We start from the raw sequence: 5731 nt of genomic DNA on the forward strand, positions 1-5731 counted from the left end.
CGCGGCTCTTGGCGCGGCGCGTAGGGGCCAGCCCTGCTCCTTGCAGCGATCGACCTCCTCCGCGGGGGTTGGGGGCCAGGGCCAAGGCTCAAGCCAGCAGAACAGCCGCACCCCTCCTTGACAGTGCTGTGTCTCCCCTCTATTTTCTTCGAAGCGGGCAGAGCAGGACTCAGCTTCTCCAATTTACAGGTGGGGAAACTGAGGTAGCTTGGCGCGGCGCGTAGGGGCCAGCCCTGCTCCTTGCAGCGATCGACCTCCTCCGCGGGGGTTGGGGGCCAGGGCCAAGGCTCAAGCCAGCAGAACAGCCGCACCCCTCCTTGACAGTGCTGTGTCTCCCCTCTATTTTCTTCGAAGCGGGCAGAGCAGGACTCAGCTTCTCCAATTTACAGGTGGGGAAACTGAGGTAGGGTGAGGCGACCACAGCGCCTCTGGTACAAGCCTCTGCTGCGCTCCTGCCGCGCCTCTTCCCAGACTTCCCACGACCTGCCCCCTGCAGAAAGTGTTCGTTTACTTCCCGCCCGTGTTCCTCCTCCGACTCTAATTTTTTATTAGTCCTGGAGAAGCCCCCACATCTCAGGCTGTTGTGGGTGCAGCCCGCTCCTGGAGGCGACAAGTGTCCTGCAACCCCCAGATGTCAGTTGATCGCTCAGATCTCCTCCTTCGAGGACCCGTGGGTGCTCGCCTGGGGTCGGGGCGCGCTGCCAAGCTGAGCGTCCCGGAAGGGGGTAACCGCTAGGTCTTTGATCTTTCTTGGTTTCCGCTCCCCGCTGCAGTTCTCCAGACCCAAGGGCTTGTTTGTTTTGTCTGGGGAGGTCTCTGCGGAGAGGAGGGCGACATCAAGGGGTTCCACTCCACCTTTGTGGTTCTCCAAGAGAATGCCTACTCTGCTGGGGACACCCTGGGCCTGTGTTAAGCTCCTCCTGGTATCAGACAGCCTGGGCGTGGGGAAAAAAAAACAAAACCATCCCAAACTCAGTGAACAGAGCAACTGCCCCCTGGGCTAAATACTCTGTGGAAGCCTTAGTTTTGTGTTCTGTAAAATGGAGACTCCATTCTGAAATCATGTGTCCACATGTGTAATCTTCGATTTTCTAGTAACCAAATTTTAGAGTAAAAAGAAATAGGTGAAATTAATGCTAATATTTTATTTGACCCAATATGTCAAAAATGTAAGTTAAACATATAAGACATTATATTCTTTGTTTTGCACCCTTTGAAAACCCAGTGTGTATTTTATACTCAAAACTCATCTCAACCCAGATTGCAAGAGATTCTTAGCATGTAGCAAGTGGCCACTGTGTTGGTCAGCACAGCTCTGAGCATCCATATGTCTCAGCCTGTAATCCCAGCATTCTGAGGCCAAGGCAAGAAGATCACAGGTTAGAACCCAGCCCAGGCAGCTTAGCAAGACATGGTACCAAAAATGAAAAAACTGAAAGGATTCTGAAAACAGTGTGGCCCCCCTAGAGCAGTAAGTGACTCTATCCTGCAGTGCTTTCTATCCACAGTGAAAGACAAGTTTACCACCCCTCAACCCTGCTGTGCCACCTTCACCCCCAGTGCCCCACCTCACCCGTTTGGAGGAAATGAAGGCTGTTCTTACAAACAGGCACATTAAGGCCATGTCATAGTTCTTTATCCAGCACCTATTCTATGCCTGTCATTGTCCTATGTTTGTACAACCCTTGTAACAGCTCTCTGATGCAGACTTGTAGAAAAACCTACTAGGCTCAGAGGGGTAGTGTCACTTGCCCAAGGTCACACAGCTAGTCAGTGACCCAAGTAGGACCTGAACCCTAGTCTGCCAATGGCACTGTTCGTGATCATCTTCGCTACAGCAGGCTGCCCCAACACATTCCAAACCTAATATCCTACCAGTAGAGAGAAAGCCCCCACCCAGAAATACATACTAAGTGCCATGTGACAAACATTGTCTTAGGCATTTAAAATACTTGTCAACGAACAACGTGGACAACTGCCACCATAATGAAGGGGTAAATAGTGTGGCAACTTTGCCCCACAGGAGACATTTGGCAGGGTCTGGGCCATCTCATCCCAGAATGCAGGGCACAGCCTCCCTTCCTCCGGCAGTGTCGTGTAGGCCCAAATGTTAGAACCTCTGGCTGTAGGGCACTGAAAGAATAGAACAGAGCAACGAGGTCAGGCTTAGAGCAAGGTAGGGTCTTGGATCCCTGAATCCTGACCCCTCAGATGGAAATGGAGCTCACTCGGGATTGCTGCCTTTCTCATCCCCGCCCCCCCACCAGGGCCAGGGTGCAGCAAAATCAAAGCACAACTCTGAGCATTCTTCCTCACAGTGCTTAGAAAGTTGGTTACTTCCTTAAACCAGTCATGGCTTTCTTCTTTCATGAGAAAACAGTATCCCCTCTTCCCCTTGGGAATTTCTTCTTACAGTTCAAAAAGAGATAAAAGCAAGAACTAAAACTCTGCAGTTACCGGCTTGAGACTTAGGGGAAGTAAATCCCAAATGTCCAGACACCGTGGCCCCCTCCACTTTGGGCCTGGCTTCCCAGCCCGGCAGGCGCCTGAGATCTTGCTGCTATCAGGATGTGACACCCCCACACCTGACCCCTGGGAGAGAATCCGCAGAGGTGGGCCACATGGGGAAACGCTAGGCTGTCCAGACTCTGAGGGGGACTCTGCAGAGACCACCAGCACACGGTCCAGCTGGGGCAGCTACCCCACTGCAAGGACTGCCGGCCGCACGACTCACTGTCTTTTTATGTGTTTTAATAATGTATCTGGCCCATTTCTTGGGCTGTATGCTTACAGTGACACATCTTTTTCTTTGAAGATTTCCCATCCTTTGGGGGAGGAGAATGAGGGAGGAAGGCAAGGGAGAGATAAGAGAGAGATTATAACAAACGCATTGCATGGGGCTGGAGATTTAGCAAGCCTGGTTTAGGTGAAATCTGTCAAACATAGAGCTGGGGAAAAAATTTTTTTTAACACATCACCCTGGTTGGCTGTCGCTACCCCAAGTAAAGTCATCTGATCTGACTCCCTTGAAACACCACTTTCCAGAGGAAGCCTTCCTTTGCTCTTTTCCACTCTTAATAGTCGTGGCATGCCTCACCCTCCTGCACCCACTTCATACTTCTTGTTTGTAAATAAGGAGACCAAGTGTTCCTCCTAGAGACCCCCTTTAAGGCCCAGGTCTTACCCCCACAACCTCACAACTGCAGATTCGGTGCCCAGCACAGTATAGCACATCATAGGGTTCTGTGTGGAAAGAGAGTAATTATCCCTGGGTGGTGTTATGGTCATCAAGATGGTAGATCCCAAGGAGGCTGAGGCAGGAGGATGGCAGATTCAAGCCCAACCTGGGCAATTTAGTTACGTAATGACACTCTGTCTCAAAAAAAAAATTTTTTTTAATGGCTGGGAATATAGCTCAAATGTCCAAGCCCTGGGTTCATTTCCCAGTACAGGGAGGAAAAAAAAAAAAGAAAGTGCAAAGGAAAAAACTAATTCCTGAATCCGAATGGTTCCTCATAGGACCCTGGAGTTGCTTCATTTCACAGACATTGTTAAAGGGTCTGGAACCCAGTTTGGGAAAGGAGAAGAGTGTTAAGCATCTCTGCAGGAGAAAGTAGCAGGGATTTGGGAGATGGAAACCAGAAAGGAGAAGGAAAAGGTCTTCAGGCAGACCAAGGGGTAAGAGAGTAATATGAATTAGGGCGGTAGAAGGGGTGCTTCTGCTGAGGGAGGAACAGCCAAGTAACATTCAAGGTGGGGAGGTATGGTTCAGTCACCTGCTCAGATCTGTGCCATAAGCTCCCTCCATTGTTCCACACCCACCTCACAGTCCTCACTGCATTTCTGAGTTAGTGGCACCATGTAGAACAAAGGCATCAGAAAAGCGGCCCAGTGCAGGTCCTCCAAAGGACCCCAGACCATGGGCAATCTTCAGAGTGGAGCTGGGCAGTGGGAGGAAGGACGGGAGCCAGAAGCTGCCAGGAGCATCACCAGCTCCAGCATTGGTCCCTGGAGTTGACTTATGGGGTGCTGAGCCTCTCCCAGAACAAGGGGTGGGGTCCCCATGCCACTCGGTTTGGGTATTAAAGGGAAGAGGCCCCGTGGAACAGCTACTCGAGCCTAATGCTGGTTGAATTGAATTGGATTTTTTTTTTCTTGTAATACTGGGGATTGAACCAGGAGCCTTTGCACTGAGCTACATCCCCAGCCCTTTTGACTTTTAAAATTTTATTTATTTATTTATATAGGTACTAGGGATCGAACTCAGGACCTTGCGCTTATGAGGCAGGCGGCAGAACCACTGAGTTAAATCTCCAGGCCTTTACTTTTTATTTTTGAGAGAGGGTCTTGCTAAGTTGGCTTTTTGTAGCAACAGCTCCTTCCTGGTGGAGGGTGTTTGGGTAAGCTCAGAACACTGCTTCCCCGGTACATTGAGGAAGCGTGGTCATGATTCCCGTCTCTGCCTATTTCCAAGCTTCTTGTGCAAAAGAGAGAAAGAAATCCCTGCCTTTCAAGCCTTTGCTTTTCAATTACATGCAGCCATCCTAGGCCTGACCACCATACCCAGGGTGCCCATCCATAGCATCGAAGGAAGGGTTGGTCTAATGGGCATTTCTTAAGATGGGTTTTACTGAATACTGGGTTGTTTGTTGTTGTTGTTGTTGCCATTGTTTGTTTGTTTATGATGTTTTAATGGGAGAGAAAGAGCTTAGTGAGACATTCTCAACAGCCTTGGCTTAGCTAAAGGGAGATGAGTTCTTTTTCTGCAGGACTTCTCAGAGCCTTCGGTGAGCACACAGCTTTGCTCTCCTCTAAGAGGAGGAGACCTTAAGCAGGGTTTCTTAGACTCCATCAGTCCAGTAACCTTTCGGGGAAGTTCACGGAACAGGGTTTGGAACCTGCTGGAGCTAATGACTTCCAAGGTTCCTTCCAAGCTCTGGTCCCGGTCTCGACTAAGAGCGTGGTAGGAAGGAGCTCTCAGAGGGAACAGGGCTGGTGTGTAAAGGTTGCCTAATGGAGAATATCCACTTGTGCCCATTTCACACGCTTGAGGACACCTTTGTCTATTTCCCGGCCTCTGAGCAGTTGGATATCTGTGCACGAGGCTCAGAGGTGGCATCTGGGGCATCTGAAGGAGGCGGAGCAAAGGAAAGCACTCACCGCGGCAAAGCTCTTGGCCCATTTGCCTGTATCACACACCCTTCCTCCCAGCCTAGTTTCCTCCTCCACCTCTCTCTTTGCCATTAAATGGCTTCAGTGTTTGCATCACCCAACCCCATTATTCCTGGGCCAAAAACTAATTGGATACCTCATTCAAGAGCCTGGCCAATCACGTTGCAGAATTTGAATGGGGGGGTGGCATAATCCCAGGGGCTGGGGTAGCTGCTCCGGGTTCAGGTGGACGGATGAGCAGAAGCAGGGGCAGGAGCGGAGATGGTAAACCATGTGCAGACACAGGCTGTCTTCATCCCTGATCATGCCTGGATGATCTGAACTTGGGCCCCTGAAAGACAGTGAGTCTTCACCCAAGTAAAAAAGGCTGCTATCAAGAAATCAACCAATAACAAATGCTGGCGGGATTGTGGGGAGAAAGGAACCCTTCTCCATTGTTGGTGGGAGCACAGACTGGTATAATCACTGTGGAAATCAATATGGAGATACCTCAAAGAGCTGGGACTAGAAATTCCATTTGACCCAGCTGTTCCTCTGCTGGGTATCTTTCTAGAAGAAT

This window comes from Fukomys damarensis, unplaced genomic scaffold (assembly GCF_012274545.1).
Source record: "Fukomys damarensis isolate Sample0158 unplaced genomic scaffold, DMR_v1.0_HiC HiC_scaffold_32, whole genome shotgun sequence".
NCBI classification, from domain to species: domain Eukaryota; kingdom Metazoa; phylum Chordata; class Mammalia; order Rodentia; family Bathyergidae; genus Fukomys; species Fukomys damarensis.